General features: G+C 35.1%; 1 long non-coding RNA gene across 1 annotated transcript; it reads right to left on the reverse strand.

The window, feature by feature from the left end:
• Positions 1-380: 380 nt before the first annotated feature.
• Positions 381-12,776, reverse strand: LOC149950969 (uncharacterized). Its single transcript, XR_016479978.1, has 4 exons — positions 12,705-12,776; positions 11,787-11,966; positions 11,645-11,731; positions 381-651 (listed from the first exon to the last, which is right to left on the reverse strand). It is a non-coding gene; the product is annotated as an uncharacterized LOC149950969 (long non-coding RNA).
• Positions 12,777-20,890: the final 8,114 nt, after the last annotated feature.

Here is a 20,890-nt window from a genome sequence, read left to right on the forward strand (position 1 = left end):
ACTAGAATAGAATTAAAATATTTATATTTTTATTGTACAATAAATACCATATATATACTGTTTTACGAAAAAAATTTCAATCAAGTTTGCAGTACGAAAAAAAATGCTTCACTTAGTTTTACAGTATTATGAGTCTCGTTATTTAACCATCCACAGCAGCCAGTAAAGTTCTCAAAAAAACAAACGCTGCTTTTAAACTATTTCCAAGTTATACTAAAATTTAAATTTTACCGATAAATATTAAAATAATTTATCAGTATTAGAAGAGTTCGCTCTTGTAGCAAATTAATGACAAAATGTACTTATAATACGATTAGATATCCACTTTAAATAGCCGGAAATGGCATACTGTTAAAACAATTATAGATTGGTGCTGTAAACTTTATTGAAATTGAAAAACATTCGTGTATGTTAAAAACTGAAATAATTTTCAATTTGAATCCTCTTAAAAATCGACATAAGTACCCTCGCAAAATCTGTCTCATACTTGGCTGCGGTGAATGACACCTTTGGCTAAGCGTTTTCCTATGTCATTTCTTCAGAACGATAAGGGTATTGTTAATCTATAGATTTCAGTAAGCAACCTCGACGTCAGCGGCCATCACCAAAGGGATACTAATAGCCACTTCTCCACTGATTGTAAAATGGATCCTAATAAAATAAAGAAGGTTTTTTTTTCTGCTTAGGGAAAAAGATTAAATTATTTGTAATTATGTGGTGGTGTCAATATCTTAAGAGATGTAGCTACCTTTTTCAAAAGTTGAACTTCCGGCGTTTTAGTCAGGTGGAAGTAGCACCCTCGTGGCTCCAAAACAATATTCAAACAACCAGTAGGGTGGACTAGCCTGTTCAGTCCGCCTTTGTTTGTTACAAACTTTTACACATTTTACAGAAGCTATAATGACTTTTCTTGAGACCCCACAAAGGAACTTCCAGTTTCATTTAAAATTCATTAGTGGGCACCCAAGTAAAACTATAAATAAGCTATAGCCTAACCGTGGCACCGTCACTATTATTATTTTAGTATAAATTACAAGGCCATTTCAAATTTAATAGTAGAAATTACTCAGCACAGCTTAAACAGACCAACAGCAGACATTAATTTTTCGCAAAACAAAAAATGCCAGTATCTCGAAGCTGTTTGTCAGCTAAGCCTAGCCCGTCTTTGAATCCTTATTTGTCCATATATCACGAATACCTCGCCGCAGCTGCCGCTACACACGAGTTATTATTTTCAGTCAAAACAAGAAGCTAAATGGCTACTTTTTACAATTGGTTTCTTCATCATTTGAAGGTGCCCGCAGTGACAAATCCGCGAAATCAAAAGTGACATACCGTTTTTCAGAAGTCCAATCTTTTGAGGTCTTTTTTTCTGGAACGAGAAAAGAGCAAAGGGAAATCACACACCAGCAGGGGGCGCAAAAAGCGTCACCGCTACAAGTGAGAACGAAATAGATGGGGGCGTGATAATGACGGCTGGAAATTGATTTGAGCTCGGTTATAATAGTGGCTTTCGGAAGCCAGGACCAGCGCTCGGCGAAAATAAGTCAGGAGCCACGCGCGCCGCTAATTCTCCTGCGGGACTCGTTAACAATGGCTTCCTCCCTTTTTTCCCGCCATTAATCACGACGTTTGGAAGCCTGCCCTGGATCTTGGTCCACGCCGCCTTTTGTACCAAAGTTTTTACTAATTTACTTTCTCTTTTTTTGGCCCCGTTCAGCGTCGTACGTGGGCCCTCCCGCGGTGGCTTCTGGCAATAAGCCTAAACTGGTGTTGACGCGATATTATCTACTATCTTGCCAGATTTTTAAGCCTCCCTTATGCGCTTATTTTATCATTTGACCCTGCGCTATTTCTTTGTCTTAGTCTGCTTTGGAATGGAAAATATACTTTACACCATAAGTAACGTAATACCTTTAAGTATGACACTTCCTTATTGTTTAAATGCAAATTGTTTATGCTAACCTTTTCTTTGACACTGTCATCTTGGAGCAACAAACAACTTTAAACACGCTAACGCAGTGTAGCGTACAAATTTCATTGGACGGACCTTTATGCTGAACGTTTTACGGAAAGGGGGAAGACAATTTCCAAATTTTCCCCTTCCGACGGCAGCAGGCGCTAAAGCGTCTAAATAATGAAAAATCTACTCAAGAATATGCACGACTTTTGACGGGTTGCCTTCTCCTTGTATGGGGTGCTATGGTTGGTGCTGCTAGCTGCCATTCTAAACCAGCTTCTACTTGGACTTGCGCTTGCACCCGAACTGAGAAGAATATTATCGTTCTTGGTAGTAGCATATTTTGCCTTGGGCATATTTAGACACTAGGTGGCCCTATGAGGAACTATAAACCTAGATTGCGCAATATCTCTGAAAATCAGTTCATTAATGATTTATGCCAATTGACCTATTTATTGTTATTATGTTACTCATGAATACACCAAATCCATTTATGCCTGGCAACAATTGTCAAAAATATTGAACACTCTAATGTAAGTCGTTTCAGAAATCTGGCTATCAATTTGAAAATCCCGAAGATCGTTTCAAAATGTCCCAAAATCAGCAGAAATAATTGAAATTAATGACATTATAAGTCGCTCGATGACTTGGGCCTACGGTGGTGTTTTGAGTATTAGCATAACCACTTATAACTATTATAATTATTTAAGCGTCTATTCCAATTGTAAAAAGTCTCAAGTTTTTTTCCCCTAAATATGAAAAGAAATTTTTACTGCAATTATCTTACATCGAAGTTCTAAAACTAGGAGTTCATCAAGAAATGGTTATTGTACTGCCATTTCGTCAGAGGCGAACACGCGCAGACGACCTCCGTCCTGTTAAAGGGACTTTCAAGAGACCCTCTAGTCAATTTAAAATACGTCATTCGGTCGCCGTTCGTTGTTAAGCCAAAGTTACGACCGAATGACGTATTTCAAATCGATTAGGTCTTTCTTGAAAGTCCCTTTAACTGTAGCTCTCGAAGCGAAATCTGTCACAATTCCTGTGAGCCCAAAATTTAATTAAAATCTTTACCTATCGTGCAAAGGCGACATTAACGTATTCCAGTCAAAGGAAATGCAGATACATATTAAAAAACAAGTCACAGCTACCATTAAGCTCCAAATAATTTATCAGTGATTTTTAAATCTTTTCCACAAATCATCGGTGTCGTCTCGCTTTGGTAAACCCGAATCCGATTAAAATAAAATTGAACAATTTGTCAAAAGACAAAATATAATACGGCGTCTACCTTAATATTAATTTCTTTGTTAAATTTTAATTTAATATTCATTTCATTTTTAATTTTTATTGAATATTCATTTCATTAGTAATTTACATTTAATATTCATTTCATTAGAAATTTTCAATTAATATTCATTTCATTGTTAATTTTCATTTAATATTCATTTCATTAGAAATTTTCAATTAATATTCATTTCATTGTTAATTTTCATTTAATATTCATTTCATTAGAAATTTTCAATTAATGTTCATTTCATTGTTAATTTTCATTTCATATTTATTTCATTGTTAATATTAATTTAATATTTATTTCATTGTTAATATTAATTTAATATTAATTTCATTGTTAATATGAATTTAATATTTATTTCATTGTTAATATTAATTTAATATTTATTTCATTGTTAATATTAATTTAATATTTATTTCATTGTTAATATTAATTTAATATTTATTTCATTGTTAATATTAATTTAATATTTATTTCATCGTTAATATTAATTTAATATTTATTTCATTCTTTATATTAATTTAATATTTATTTCATTGTTAATATTAATTTAATATTTATTTCATTGTTAATATTAATTTAATATTTATTTCATTGTTAATATTAATTTAATATTAATTTCATTGTTAATATGAATTTAATATTTATTTCATTGTTAATATTAATTTAATATTTATTTCATTGTTAATATTAATTTAATATTTATTTCATTGTTAATATTAATTTAATATTTATTTCATTGTTAATATTAATTTAATATTTATTTCATCGTTAATATTAATTTAATATTTATTTCATTCTTTATATTAATTTAATATTTATTTCATTGTTAATATTAATTTAATATTTATTTCATTGTTAATATTAATTTAATATTTATTTCATCGTTAATATTAATTTAATATTTATTTCATTCTTTATATTAATTTAATATTTATTTCATTGTTAATATTAATTTAATATTTATTTCATTGTTAATATTAATTTAATATTTATTTCATTGTTAATATTAATTTAATATTTATATCATTGTTAATATTAATTTAATATTTCTTTCATTGTTAATATTAATTAAATATTTCTTTCATTGTTAATATTAATGTAATATTTATTTCATTGTTAATATTAATGTAATATTTATTTCATTGTTAATATTAATTTAATATTTATTTCATTGTTAATATTAATTTTATATTTATTTCATTGTTAATATTAATTTTATATTTATTTCATTGTTAATATTAATTTTATATTTATTTCATTGTTAATATTAATTTTATATTTATTTCATTGTTAATATTAATTTTATATTTATTTCATTGTTAATATTAATTTTATATTTATTTCATTGTTAATATTAATTTTATATTTATTTCATTGTTAATATTAATTCAATATTTATTTCATTGTTAATATTAATTTTATATTTATTTCATTGTTAATATTAATTTTATATTTATTTCATTGTTAATATTAATTTTATATTTATTTCATTGTTAATATTAATTTTATATTTATTTCATTGTTAATATTAATTTTATATTTATTTCATTGTTAATATTAATTCAATATTTATTTCATTGTTAATATTAATTTTATATTTATTTCATTGTTAATATTAATTCAATATTTATTTCATTGTTAATATTAATTTTATATTTATTTCATTGTTAATATTAATTCAATATTTATTTCATTGTTAATATTAATTAAATATTAATTTCATTCTAAATGACCCTTTTAAGTTTATCCCCAGCCCACTAGAGTTCTTCATATTCCTAGAACAGAAAGTGACGAAGCAAAGTGAAAAGTACTTTATAAACTCTCCCTCTTTGCCCTAGTAGTCAGTTTGTAGATATCTAATGGCTGTTGTACCTTTCACAATGTTGTCAATAAAAACGAAATGTATGATATTTGTCTCTTTATCAGATAAAAATTCCTATGCCATTAAAGATGAGCCGAACTAAATAAACTATTTTAAAAAGCAGCAATGTGATGTTTGGAGAATGGGACATCTAAACAGGATATTGGCGTCACTTTAATAAATGTCGAGCCTAGGGCCCGTGTGGTGGTTAATCCGCTTTGAACTAAATGAACGCATCCTCCACCCAAGGATACAATCATTGAGCTCTAGGCAGATGATGACTAGCGAAGACCTTGGCTGCTCATTATAACTATACGTCTTTAGTTGCCGAAATCCGGCACTGCCGAAGCATCACGATTATTAATCCAACTTCTGAAATAGCCGTTACCAGGCCCGTAGCCAGAATTTTTTTTTTAAGGGGGCACATTTGTTTCGTTACCTAATTTCGAAAATTAACATAAGTGTTTTCGGTATTCAACAAAATAAAACCTTGCTTTCTGAAGCAGACCATTCTACAACTTGTATTTTATTAAGAAATAGTTACCAATAAATAACGATCTAAACCTTGGACAAAGACAAGTGGTCCAAAAGGAAAATTGCAACGAATAGAAGTTTAAAAAAACTATAAAGATGTAGGGGCAGAGAATATACTTTGAAGGGGAATGGAATAAATTGAGAGGCAGGTGGGGCAAATAACAATTTCATTTGAGGGGGCCGTAACCATTATAGTTGTCGGTTTATCGGGAGTATATTAAAGGGAGTATGAACTAATTTGCAAAATTGTCTGCTAAGACGCTGTCCGATTTGTTATAAACGTGACTAGCACCATTCAGCCCTAGCCTGCTGGCAGAAATATTAATTTCTTTTATCCACCATTCAACCTAACCTAAAAGGGTCTCAACAGTGTTTAAATAGAGGTAACGATAGCTGAAATGTTTTTGAAATTTGGTTGTCCATATGCACACAAAAACTACGCTTCGGAGGAGCAACATAAAGCACGAGACCAATTTGAACATCATTTTTACACGCTGGTGATTTCTTCTAATTAGTCGGCCCGACTGTTTTGGCTTCTGGGGCAAGTTATATTTACGCATGTCCGTTAAACACATACATATTTTATAAACAGATCCATGTTTAAATAATCAAACACATCTATGCGGAACCGCACCAGAAAAAGATGAGGAAATTTTTAATGGGTCAACGATGTAGATCTACGCCAAACAGATCTCCTGTCAAAAGCACACACCGAATATTATTTCTTTGAGAAAATCCATATACAATAAGCCATTGCAGTGTACCTAGATGCTAGTGTCTCAATGTCAAATGAAAGGACGAATTACCTTAAAGTCCGTATAGAGCCCTTATTTTGAAAAAGGACAGCAACTGAGCTCAATTAAAAGGATCGACCCCTAAAAAGTAATAAATTGGTAAATTAATTTTTCTTACGAAGTCAAATATTAAGGATGAAGTATTTTTAAATAAAACGTTATATTTAGTATTTTGTATTCAACATCCCCCCCCCCCCCAATAGTAGTTAAATCTTTTTTCATTTTATAATAAACTTGTCAAGGAGTTTAACGGTAATTCGTATTTAAATTCAAATGCTTTTCCTAAAGAGTATTTTTAACTTTATTTTTACTGCTTTTACAAAGTAATTTTTATTTTAATTTTTATTACTTTTCCAAAAAGGTAATTAGTATTTTAATTTTAATTACTTTTCCCAAAGGGTAATTAGTATTTTAATTTTAATAACTTTTCCCAAACGGTAATTAGTATTTTAATTTTAATAACTTTTCCCAAACGGTAATTAGTATTTTAATTTTAATTACTTTTTTCCAAACGGTAATTAGTGTTTTAATTTTAATTAATTTACACAGAAGGTAATTGCTATTTTGTTTTAAAAACCATTTCCCGAAAGATAATTAGTAATTTAATTTAAAATCCTTATCCCGAAAGGTAATTAGCATTTTAATTTTAAATTCTTTTCACGAAATGTAATTATCATTTTAATTTATAATACTTTTCCAGAGAGGTAATTAGTATTTTAATTTAAAATACTTTTCCCGAAAGTGAATTAGTATTTTCATTTAAAATACTTTTCGCGAAAGGTAATTCGTATTTCCATTTAAAATAATTTTCCCGAAAGTTAATTAGTATTTTAATGAAAATTACTTTTCCTAAAAGGTAATTAGCATTTTAATTTAAAATACTTTTCCCAAAAGATAATTAGAATACTAATTTAAAATACTTTGCACGAAAGTTAATTAGTATTTCAATTTAAAATTCTTTTCCCGAAAAGTAATTAGTTTTTTAATTTAAATACTTTTCCAACAAAGTATTTAGTATTTTATAGAAGGGTCACAAATTCATGTTTTAAACTGATAACCGATGGTTTCTAAATCTTAGTGAAGATTCAAGACAAAATCCCAATGATATGACTTTGGGATGTACTTGGAACCTCTAGATATTGCGTTTCATCATAATCAATTGGTTGTGTCGATTTCCGTTTATTACAAAGGATTTAATTTTATTAGCTAGTCAAAAATTAAACCGATTAAGAATTTTAATTAATAAATTAGGAAATTAACAATTTCCGAAATTAGTTGATTAGCCATTTCTTTAATCAGTAAAGTAGTTATTTACTTTAGTTCCTGATTTAGCTAAATAGTAATATCAGGATTTAGCTAAATATCAATTTCCTTATTTAACTAAATATAAATATCCTTAATTAGCTTAATAACAATTTATTATTTAGCTAAATAGAAATTTCCTTAATTAGCTTAATAGCAATTTCCTTAATAAGCTAAATAACAATTTCCTTATTTATCTAAATAGCAATTTCCTTAATTGATAAATATGTTATTTTATTATATAGTTAAATTAGGAATTTACATAATTAGTAAATTAGCAATTCCTTTCATATGTTATTAGACATATAGCATTTTACGTATTTAGTTAATTACCCATTTCCATAATCCACGAACTAAAAAATTTCTTTATTAGTTAAGTATAAATTTCCTTATTTAGCTAAATAGCAATTTCCTTAAACAGTTTAATAATAATTTATATAATTAGCTTAAAAGCAATTTCCTTATTTAGCTAAATACCAATTTCCTTAAATAGTTTAATAATAATTTATATAATTAGCTTAAAAGCAATTTCCTTATTTAGCTTAATAACAATTTTCTTAACTGATAATTTCTTTTATTACCTAGTTATTTAGGAATTTCCATAATTAGTAAATTAGCAATTCCTTTCTTAAATAAATAAATCAGCAACATAGCATTTTACGTATTTAGTTAATTAACCATTTCCATAATCAGCGAACTAAAAATTTTCTTAATTAGTAAAGTTGAAATTTCCTTATTTAGCTAAATAGCAATTTCTTTAAATAATTTAGTAATAATTTCTATAATTAGCTTTAAAGCAAGTTCTTTATTTAGCTAAATAATAATTTTCTTAAATTATAATTTTTTCATTATATAGTTAATTAGGAATTTCCATAATTATTAAATTAGTAATTCCTTTCGTAAGTAAATCAGCAACATAGCAGTTTACGTATTTAGTTAATTACCCATTTCCATAATCAGTGAACTGAAAATTTTCTTAATTAGTAAAGTAGAAATTTCCTTATTTAGAATTCCTAAATTCAACAAAGAATAAATTCCACTAAATCCATAACTGAGTTTTTTTTATTAATGGTCTAGCATTGTAGAAACTTAAAACCGCTAAACTGCCTTCACGAGAGCAAAAATAATTTGAATCTATAATTAACCGAAAAGCTACATTTAATTAGTTATTTAAATTAATACCAGGTGACCTACGTTCATAGAATAGGGGGGGGGGGGGGTCGAAGGGATTAGCGCTTTCGCCTCGCAGCAAGAGGAGCCGGGTTCGATCCCAGCTTGTGCCACTGGGTGAAAACTCACAACAACTCCTTCGGCGTTGAGTTTGCAAGTTCTCTCCCCACTGGTTTAAGGGGTTTTCCCCCGAACTCTTCCGTTTCCCCTTGTTGAGGTTAACGGTAATAGTTAGTGTAGGGAGCTGTTGGCTCGCGTGGCATGCAGGGCTAGCCACCACCCTCCTACGCAAAAGTCCCTTGATGACTTAGGCCTAAGTTGGTACCTTGGGTATTAGCCTAGCTGATTATTATTATTTATATATTATTCTTCGAAATATACGAGTGTAATAAATGAAATAAAATCAGAACATTTGGATCATCGTTATTCCACTGCATACAATTATTTGTTTTCAAATAGAAAACTGAAAAAATAAGTAGCTACATATTTCAAATGTGGAAATAGCCTTCGCCAAAAAAGCAGAAGCCTGTAAGATGATTTTTGGAGCATGAGATTAATTTCCGATATCACAACCAACATTCACTGCCAGATGAGCCAAAATGGTGAATATGGCGGCCCCCCTATTTTGGCGCGAAACCAAGTCTATTTATCAGTAAATGGCAGGCTGAGAAATAAAGAATTTTTTTTTAAACTGGACCTGTGGCCACTGGCCAGTAGAGCCTAGGTAGTTTAATTAAAAAACTGGCCACTGGACACTTACCATTTTTAACCTTCAAAATCAGGCTTTCATCATTTATGGTCAAATTATCTATTCTTGACAATATGTGCTAGGGCATAGGCTTAGTACAAAGAATATAACGCCCCAGGAATGGAAGGATTGATATTATTGGCCGCGTGTTTTAAGGATGCATATAGTATTTTTTTTTAATGAACTAAAATCTTGAAGGGAAAAAGCTTTGAATTAATTAAGTGGTCACCAGGGCCACTAACACCCCAAGCATTTAGTTTTTAAATTGGCCCAGCTAATTTTCAAACTGGCGATTGGTCACTGATAGTGCCTTATTTCTCACACTGGTAAATGATCGACATACAACTAAAAAAGCGACCTCTAGATGAAATAATACGATTTACAATCAATACACTCATAATTAATATAAATAACTAGAAATTAAACGGTTAATTTTTTTTATCCAAAACCATAAAAACTATTTGCTAATATTTAAATTTACGACTCAATAGATGAGCTAGTTAATAAATCAATAAGCAGATGGCACTCTCGCATGAGTTCATCGACGTTAACTGTTACCGAAAATCGATAGTTTGTGTGGAGTTAAAAAAAGGCGGAAATAAGAGCCAGCATTGATGCAGTTTCCGTCAGAGTATTAGAGTTTAAAACTCAGGGCCATAAATCTTAATATTTTAGTTCCCCGGTAAGGGAGACACCAAAGAAAGTAAGTTGAAGATTTATCTCTATAAATGTTAGGCCAACTCATTTCCGGTAATGGTATGTCATAATTAAGCTTCGTCTTTTGTAATATTATTAATTGGGCGTTTATCACCCAAAACCATTAGCTTACAAACGTCCAGTTAAAGGCTACAGTTTCTATTTATCTTTGCTAGCACAGTGAACAGGCGGAATGCAGTGTAAAATTTTATACTTGGTGAAATTTATTAAAGCTGGTAATTGTTCGCTGGCGTTGTTATAATGTTAAAAATATTAAACATTTTTAACCTTCAACTTTGCCATAACCCTTAGATTACTGAATAAAAATATATTTGTAAGTCAAAATTCGTATTTTAATTAAATTCTTCTTGGGATTTTGGGAAAAGTTGTCGAAATGAAGCTTGAAGAATATCAGATATCGAAAGTCCATCTGCCGAAAACCAACATTAGACGATGAAATAAATTAAATACGTGAAAATCGACCACGAGCAAAATTCAAGCTAGTCTAAAATCCCTAATTTGACCATAATTGGCAATTATGGAAATTGTAAATTAAAAATGAAGCTGCAAGAAAAAAAGGCAAAAAAAACAAAAAAAAATTAGGTCATGAGTCGGGCTAATGCAAGAACACGCATGGATTATGGTTTCAAATTTAATTATTTAAGGCAAAACCCACTTATCTCTCACGTATTGCTCTCAGGTAGCGCATATTGCTTTGTATGTTAAAGGCATTAAAAGTCGCTAGATGACTTGGGCCTAAGGTGGTGCCTTGAGTATTAACCTAGCTGATTGTTATTATTATTTATTTATTTATTTCTATAGATATATAGAATTTGTTTAGCGGAAAAACGTAATATTTCAGGGACATAAATAATAACAGACATAGTAATTAGCTAGGTTAATACCCATTACCCATTACCCAAGACAGCACCATAGTCGAACACCTAATCAATTATAATAGTGCGATAATTAATCATAAATGAAATTATTAACTATGCTAATACCCAAGGATAACCATTTATAATGCCGGGATAAACTGCGTAGGAGATAAAGATAATAAGCTGGGCTAATACTTAAGGCTATCCATTTATAATGCCACACCTCCCCAGCAAATTCCAACACCAGCATATCGGCCCAAGATTCCAAAAGTTCGAGGCCTTAAATCTTGACAAACAAAAAAACCAGCGCTCAAATATCCGCTCGTTGTAGTGGTTGCATCACAGATTAAGGTAAATGCTAGTTATTTATCAATATAATTGAAAGCGTATACCAATTAAAGTACCTTAGCATTTACCATCGTCGTTCGTCTTTCCATTTCTAGTAATTTTTATACTGATATCATACGTCACACTGTCAGAGCATTGTGCATCTTGAAAGCAAATTGTTTTCACATAAATATTTCAAACATGCGTGATGGAACAAACCTTCGCATTTTCCAAGATCGTTACTCCAAACTCCGCGATTCGTACAAGTGGCCGACGAAAGACCCATGAGCACTGTGGCCTCCTCGCACGTGATAGAGCAGGAATCCCCGGGTTTGGCCAATTGGCATTCTCCATTCAATTTTCCCTTTCCCAAAATGTCCATGTCAGAGCATAATATTTCTTAAGGTAAACATTTTACGTAATTAACGGTGTTATTGAATTGCCGATAGTGCTTCCATCGGAAAAATGATCAGATTATTCAGGTCGTAATTTTCAGTTATCTTAAGATAATCAGTTAGTCAGATCGGGTTTATCTGAGGGGCTGATCACTACGCGTAATCGGTGTACAGGCTTTTCGAAAAGAGTAGTAATCCTCGCATTCTTCACGTACTCCGCGAACCCCGCGTAATCTTCGCGTAAATTTTAAGTACTCCACGTACTCTTCGTAATCCTCGCGAACTCCGCGTAATCCTCGTAATCTTTGCGTACTCAGCGTACTAATCGTAATCTTCGCGAACTCCGCGTAATCCTCGTAATGTTCGCGTAATCTTTACGTACTCCACGTAATCCTCGTAATTTTTGCGTAGTCCGCGTAATCCCAGATTACGTAATCGGTGTTCAGGCAAATTTGGAGTGAACAGCCCTCGGCCCTCGGGTTAATCTTCTATATTCCTCCGCGAAGCAAACTGATCTCAAATTGAATCCGATTCGTTATCCCAAGTAATCGATCGAATGGGATCTGCTAAAAATCATCTCAATTTTCGTTTTGCATTTTGATCCGACGCAACTGGTCTGATTATATCTGAGCGTAAATGCGGATCATCTGATATATGATTCATCACAATTACTTTATCTTTTCAGATGACGCACCTGTTCTCCGAGAATCACTTGGAAGCACTAATTTCCGGTGATACAAACCTTCGCAAATTTCAATGTCGTCAGACCAAACTCCGTTTTCTCCGCAGCTAACTTCACTTGGACCTTTCAGCTTAAAATATTTATCGCAGACGATTTTGCAGATTAAGACGAGTACCGTACAAATTTGGTGGAAACCCTGTCATTTAGACGTTGAGACGTTGAGACGTTTACCGTAACCCTCAGCACTAGGCCCGTCCCAAAAGTCAATAAGAAGAAGTTGGAGAGAAAACACCCATACGTACAAAACGCAAACACGACCAACTCAACACCCATATCCGCTATAACACAAACTCAACATTTCCACACTACACAGACATTACAATAACAAAATTTCCAAAAATACTGATTTGCAACCGTCGCGACGGTGAGCGTTAACGAAAAAAAAACCAACCGCACCCAACCCAACCGCAAATTTATCCGTTGACGCTCACCGTCACACGGTGGTTTTGCCTGAAAACACGCGGAGAGGTAAAAATACTATTTTAATAATTATTGTGACGACATAAAAATAAAATTAATCGAAAATTTTCCATTTTTATTTTTACCGGTAAATTCACATAACTAATTACAACAGATGGCGCTTTGGGAACAACCCTTTACATTTCATAACGCGTCTGCATGGGTTTCGTCAACTCATTATGTTGCTCATACTATCCAAGCTAGTCAATGACATTAGTGTTTTTTATGTTTTTAAGGTTGTTGTAATCTGTTATCAATTGTTTATTATGGTTTTTTTATACATATTGTTTTTATCTATAACTGTATAACCTGTTTTAATTAAATAAACCAAGCACTCGTTTACTCGCAATCACTGGGTCGTGTTCATTATTTATCTCGGCAATGATACGCTAATCCAGAATCTACCTTGGCTAGGGTGGAAGACTACGATACCACAATTTGGTCTGTCGGGATTTTCAAGTAAATTCAAGACGCAGCTCTTCCGTTTCCATGGCATCTTTTCTGGGCAGCGTCGGGAAATTCGTTCCTGCTGAAGAAGATTGGGCTACTTATGTGGAGATGTTGGAGATTTTCATGGCCGTTAACCAGATTGACGACACATTGCGCGCTGGAGTCCTGTTAACATCTGTGGGTAACAAAATGTATTCTCTCATCCAAGATTTATGTTCTCCAGCAGCGCCGAAAACTAGAGATGTGAGCCGGTAAATTAACCGGTAATGGTAAAATTACGGTAAATTTACCGAGTGGTTTTACCGGTAAATTGACCAATTATTTTCATAAAGCAAAAAACACCAAAAATATTTGGTTAAACTTCAAATAAAAGAAGAAACAATTACATTTTACATTGGACCAGAAAATCAAATCATTTTCCTGTTAAAGAGAGACGCCTGAATAGTCTCGAATCTGAATAATCTCGAATATGAATAAACATGAAATTGATTAGCGTCGAGACTGACTTCACTCGAAAATAACTTCACTCGAATCTGACTTCCCTCGAATCGGAATAGTTTCGAAACTGATTTCACTCGAATCTGTTGGAAGGGAAATATTCGAGGCATTAAAGAATCTCAATGGTGCTAAATTTATTCCCCGCAAATCATTATTTAAAAAGTTATGGTCACTTGGGTGGACCGGCGCCTCCCAGCCCTGTGCCTTAGGTGCATGTGGCGGATCTATGGTTTAAAATAGCCATCAGTTTTGAAACTATTCCGATTCGAGTGAAATCAGTTTCGAAACTATTCCGTTTCGAGTGAAATCAGTTTCGAAACTATTCCGTTTCGAGTGAAATCAGTTTCGAAACTATTCCGATTCGAGTCTGTTCAGTTTCGAGTGAAGTCAGATTCGAGTTAAATCAGTTTCGAAACTATTCAGATTAGAGTCGATCTGTTCAGTTTCGAGTCTATTTCAGTACCGCACATTGAGCTTTCGAGACTAATCAGTTTCATGGTTAATCATTTTCGAGACTATTCAGATTCGAGGGTAGGGCACTTTTTACAATCTTTCGGTGTTATTCAGATTCGCGACTAATCATTTTCGAGACTAATCATTTTCGAGACTATTCAGCGGCCCCGTTAAGGACTCTGAATTCCCGGCAATGTGATTTTACGTTCCATACATTTAAATGTATTTCTAAGGGGTTATCTTGGAGGTTTCTCTAAGTTTAATGTAACCTAAGGCTATGGTAAAATTAAAATAATATTTTAATAATTATTGTGACATCAAACCATTATTTTGATTAAATAAAAAGTTAATGGTAAATTTACCGTTTTTATTTTTACCGGTAAATTTACATCACTACCAAAAACGCTGTCATACAAGGATCTGGTTGCCAAATTAACGGCGCACTTCAACCCGGAACCCAATGTAACAGCAGAACGCCACCGATTCTGTAGACGCCATCAGCAGGCTGGCGAGTCTGTCGCTGACTACGTCGCAGCGTTACGACATCTCACTCGATTCTGCCTGTTTGGAGCGCAAACCGATGATAATCTACGCGATCAATTCATTGTAGGAATCCGGGAGCAGGCCGTTTTGAATAAATTGCTGGACGTTTGCTGGAGCCATATCCATAGCGCAGTCCATGGAGCTCGCTTGCGAGGATGCTGATGAACTCAAGTCTGGCGGGAGGTCCTGTTCCTGTGCAACCGGTGAGGACGAAAGGAGTAGTCCGTCCTGACGAGCGTTTAACCACAACTCGAGATCCATGTTTCCGCTGTGGTCGACAGAATCACCAGTCGGACGATTGCTTCGCATAAAATAAGGAGTGCAGTAATTGCGGCAAGACCGGACACTATGCAAGTGTGTGCCGATCTGCTACCTCTTCACAAGGGTCTAAGCAACCACGATACAAGCGTGGTCACAAATCCAAATCAGACAGGACGGTGGAGACAACTGATGACAAAGGGATACCGATGCTTCTTTTAGACATTACACCGAGCCGCCTATCCTGTTGCGTAGCAAGACAAACAACGTCGAAATGGAGATGGAGTTGGATACCGGAGCAGGAGTCTCGGTGATGTCATCAAAAGATTTCCACCGGCACTTCAAATGTCAGTTGCAGCCAACCAGTGTGACCTTACATCCTTGCAAATATAAGGTCAACATACATCCACTGGGAGCATTCACCACTCGACTAACGTATTTATCGGTTTCCCGCGATCATGAATTCTTCGTGGTCAAGGGAGACGAGCCATCACTGTTGGGACGTACGTTCTTCCGCCAGTTTCATCTCAAATTCGAAGACGTACTTACCTTGTCCCAAGTGGTCGGTTCCGATAAACTTACGTTACAGCAAGTATTAGACAAGCATTCAGCGATATTCACGGACCAATTGGGATACGTCAAAGGCAAGCTCGCTAAATTAACCCTACGTCCGGAGGCAAAACCGGTTTTCAAGAAACCGCGACCAATGTCCAGTCGAACGAGAACTTAAGCGGCTACAGAAAGAAGGTACTTTGGTTCCAGTCCCAGTATCCGACTGGGCCTCAACTATTGTTCCAGTCCTGAAGCCGAACGGTGAAGTTCGGATCTGAGCGGACTACAGCGTAACACTCAACCCAAATCTAATGGTTGAGCAATATCCATTACCAACGGGTCCTGAGTTATTCAGCAAGCTCTATGCCCAAATCAAGCTTGATGAGGAGTCACAACATATGTGCACCATCAGCATGCACGTGGGACTCTTCAGGGTGACTCGCCTGATGTATGGCGTTGCTTCCACACCAGCTAATTTCCAGCGAATTATGGAGGAAGTCCTGGCTGGAATTCCAGGGTGTATTTCATTCCTGGATGAGACCTTGCTGGCGGCTAAAACCGATGATGATCACCTAAGGACACTGGATAACGTCCTGGGCATCGTGGAGGATGCCGGGTTCCAATTAGGCCAGAATAAATGTTCGTTCTTACTGCCTGAAGTCCGGTACCTGGGCCAAAAGATCTCTAAAGATGGTGTCCAGCCAACGGATGAGAAGGTGGAAGGTATTGTCAACGCACAACCTCCCAAAGATCAAACGCAGCTTCGAGCGTTCCTGGGTGCTCTGAACTTTTACGGCAAGTTTCTACCGAATCTGTCCACAGTTCTAGCTCCAGTTCACAGTCTTCTTCATGACGAAGTTCCTTGGAAGTGGACCTCGAAGTGCCAAGCATCGTTTGATGAAGCCAAGAAACTTCTCAGTTCCGCACCAGTTCTTGCACATTACGATCCGAAGTTACCAATTTAACTGTTTTGCGATGCGTCAAGCTACGATATCGGTGGTGTCCTGGTACAACTGACCCAGGGAGATGTGAAACGGCCGATTGCTTTCGCTTCCAAAACGTTGTCTACGGCTGAAGCTAAGTACGCCCAGATCGACAAAGAAGCGCTGGCCATAATTTTTGCGGTGAAGAAATTCCATCAGTATCTCTTTGACCATCATCTCACGCTCTGGACGAATCACCGACCGTTGGTTACTCTCCAAACCAAATGCATCATTACCATCGACTCTATCACTACGGATGCAGCGTTGGGTATTGTTCCTGACTGGGTATCAATATACCATCGCATTTATCAAATCGACGGATAATGTCATTGCGGATATGTTGTCTCGTCTGCCTTGCAGCGACAATAAGCAAACTTCCAATGACGTCGATTTCCACCAGGTAAAGATCTTTAATACCCTGCCAGTAACATCCGAAACCATTGCTCAAAGTACCCGAAGAGATCCAATACTATCAAGGGTGCTCAAGTGGACTAGCGAGGGTTGGCCTGATGTCAATCCAGATTCCGACCTACGGCCATACTTTCAGAAAAGGACCGAGCTGACGTTTATGTCAGATTGCCTACTATGGGGTGCTCGAGTAATCATCCCTCAAGCCTTACGTGAGCAGTTGCTGGAAGAGTTACATTCCGGACATCCTGGTATCGGCCCGATGAAAAACCTAGCACGCCAGAACGTCTGGTGGCCAAGTATGGACCAGGCAATTGAGGAATGCATCCGAAGCTGTGGTACCTGTCACGAGATCAAATCTAATCCACTACATCCATGGGACTGGCCAGACAAGCCTTGGGTCCGCATTCATGCAGATTTTGCGGGACCTATCAACGGATCGATTTTCCTGTTAATCCTCGACGCACATTCCAAATGGCCGGAGATCTTCCGGATGAAATCCACAACATCCGAAGACACCATTTGGGCGTCCCGATCTGTTTTTTCCCGTCTTGGTCTGCCAGAACACCTGGTAACGGACAACGGTTCTCAGTTCAAGTCTGACGAGTTCAAGGCCTCTACCAAGTCCTGTTTCATTCTACATACCTTTTCGGCACCGTACCATCCAGCGACTAATGGGGCAGCTGAAAACTTCGTGGGCACGTTCTAGAAGGGCCTGAAAGCCGGAGTGAGAGACGGTCATTCCCTGGACGAATCACTCATTCGCTTCGTGGGTTCCTATCGTTACATTCCCCATACGATGACTGGAGTAACACCGGCGGAGTTATTACAGGGTCGAAAGTTCTGTACTCGACTAGCTCTGTTACATCCTTCAACGGCACGCCGGGTGTATGCGAAACAACAACCACAAGTGAACCGCTATGGAGGGCACAACCGAGAGTTCCATGTCGGCGATTCAGTCTCCGTGAAAGATCTAGCTACGCCGAGGCCAGACATGGATGCCTTCTACAGTAGTCAGTCGTGACAGCGGCGCACGTAACCAATACTGGCGGTGACATGTCGAACAACTATGGTGACATAAACCAAAACCGATGTTCCAGGGGTTCCTGTGCCAACGGCTGAACCACAACCAACGACACCAACTAAAGAGCAGGATATACCAGTTCCGGAGCTGAGAGTCCGCACCAAGATCCAGAACCACGACGATCCACCAGACTCCGGAAACCACCGGACAGACTTCAGTACCAACTAAATTTAATTAATCAAATAGTCTTCCCCGATATCTAATTGTTTATTATGGTTTTTTGATACATTTGTTTTTTATCCAGAACTATATAACCTGTTTTAATTAAATAAACTAAGCACTCGTTTACTCGCAATCACTGAGTCGTGTTCATTATTTATCTCGGCAATGATACGCTATTCCAGAAGCTACCTTGGCTAGGGCGGAAGACTACGATACCACAAAGGTGAAGAGAGAAAATGTGTTCGTAGTGCACGGCCAATTTACTATAAACTATTATGTTCTGAAAATGTGATTGTAGTTTATAGAATCAATTGTTATCTTTTTATTTTGAGAAATGAAATTTCCATAGAAAATTAATTTACGTGAGTGCCTCTTACATATTAAAACGTTTTCCTGCTCAGATTTTTCCAATCTGAATTTGAAGGTATTTTCAATAGCTTATGACATAAGACTAGAACAAATAACTCATCATTAGTTTACTTTCATGCTACTTAATAAATTGAGAGTTTCATAAAAATCACTTCCATCGCGGTAAACGACTTTCAGTGGGGTATTATTCAAAATATTGTGAATTTGTTTTTAAGTATTTTTCACCCACAAATTTTTCAATCTCGTTTTTATATGCATATATGCATTTAAACAAGTGTGCAAAATTTTATAAGAATCCGCCGACAAACGGTGGTTTGACAAACATTTTAGTAAAACAATTGATAATTTCACAAATTATTTCACATGACCACTAGCGCCCGTAAAGACTCGTGTTTAGAATGCTCTTTTTTTTAAACAGCTGAATTAATTATTTAATTGCTGAACGAACCTTGGCATTTTTCTGGCATATTAGACGATCTGCTCCAGATAATCTCATTTTATCTAACTAACGAAGCATTATTCGCCGGGTTCAGCTAATTTGCATTTTCCAGAATGAGTCCCATTTGGAATGCTTTGTATTTTAGGGCAAATCACATCTTCAAAGGAAAAATGATGTTGTAAACTAGGGTTTATTTTAAGCTGCAATTCAACTATAAGGCCGAACGTAGTCAGTCGGGAATTAACTGCGAATGCCAGAGAGGGGGCTGTTCATAACTTGGTCTGTAACATTAACTATAGCTTGTAAAAACCTTTCCTCCATACTTAGTGCGTTACGTCATTTGTGAACGGGACTAAAGCTGTATTAGCAGACAACCATTTTACCGTTTTTACCAAACCTTCATCGAAAATGCTTCGATTTCGTTCACATAACGTGCATCTCTTCTACGTCTTGTTCAACAACTATGTTGTGTAAATCTACGACAATTCTAACGGTACGCAGATATGAGGGCAAATGTTTTCTACCATGCAAGCATACGTAACATAATTACTCATAAGTATGCCACTGTACCTTTATTCCAATCAAAAATCTTCACTATTTGTTTCACCACGAACCAGTAAAAAAAGGTGTACTTTAGATTTTAACCTTTTTATTCATCCAAGTAATTTTGTGAATCACACTATTGGCTACTAGCATATGTATTTAAGCCAATGGAAAACCTCTAAATTGAGAAGCAATTTTTTGTGTCGGAATTTTAGTCAACTCAATTAAGCTTTATTGAAATTTATAAACTCGCTCGGTTTGTGCGGATGAAGTTAAATAATGAGTCGTTTAGAAAAAGAAAAGGTTGTGGAAAATGACCAATACGGTTCGGTTCAGTGATCGCTTTCCGAAAATGGAACAAGTCGTCCAAGTGGGATATTAAACCAGCGTTATTAAAACCCATACCAAGCCTAGAAGAGATAGGCCTAGGCTCAAAATAATCTGCAAAACCTTGTAGATGACCCAGAACAGTTCAAACTGAATTTCAACTACTTTTTCCAATAAACCTGCTTCTTTTATTTGACAATGCAAATTTATTTTAGAACCTGAGTTTCCAAAAACTGCATAATTTGCATATTAATTGCAATAACAGCACTTGACAGTATATTGTAGTTCATTTTAGCTCCTAAGCCTTGGTTGTTCAAACAGGTTTGTTTACTTAAATAATGGCCGTTGGTTTATCAGACGTTGAGCTAATTGTGGGACGGCATTATTAATCGGCATTTGAGATTCGATGACGTCCCATATGACATAAAATATGACGTTAAATATTTAGTAGTGTACGAATGACGCATTATCTGTGAAAGTAACAAATTGTTATCGAAGAAATTATGTTACATATGATGCAAGTAATAAACGCTAGGAACCGATCAGAAATTATATAACGCAGTAAGAGGCAATGAGAGTTTACTGAGAGTGATCAATGTTACAATGGGGGATAGAGGGCCTGGCTAAAATGTTACGTCACATATCATAACTCTATACC

The sequence above is a fragment of the Leiobunum rupestre genome, chromosome 3, assembly GCF_980474605.1.
Source record: "Leiobunum rupestre chromosome 3, qqLeiRupe1.1.hap1, whole genome shotgun sequence".
Lineage (NCBI taxonomy): Eukaryota > Metazoa > Arthropoda > Arachnida > Opiliones > Sclerosomatidae > Leiobunum > Leiobunum rupestre.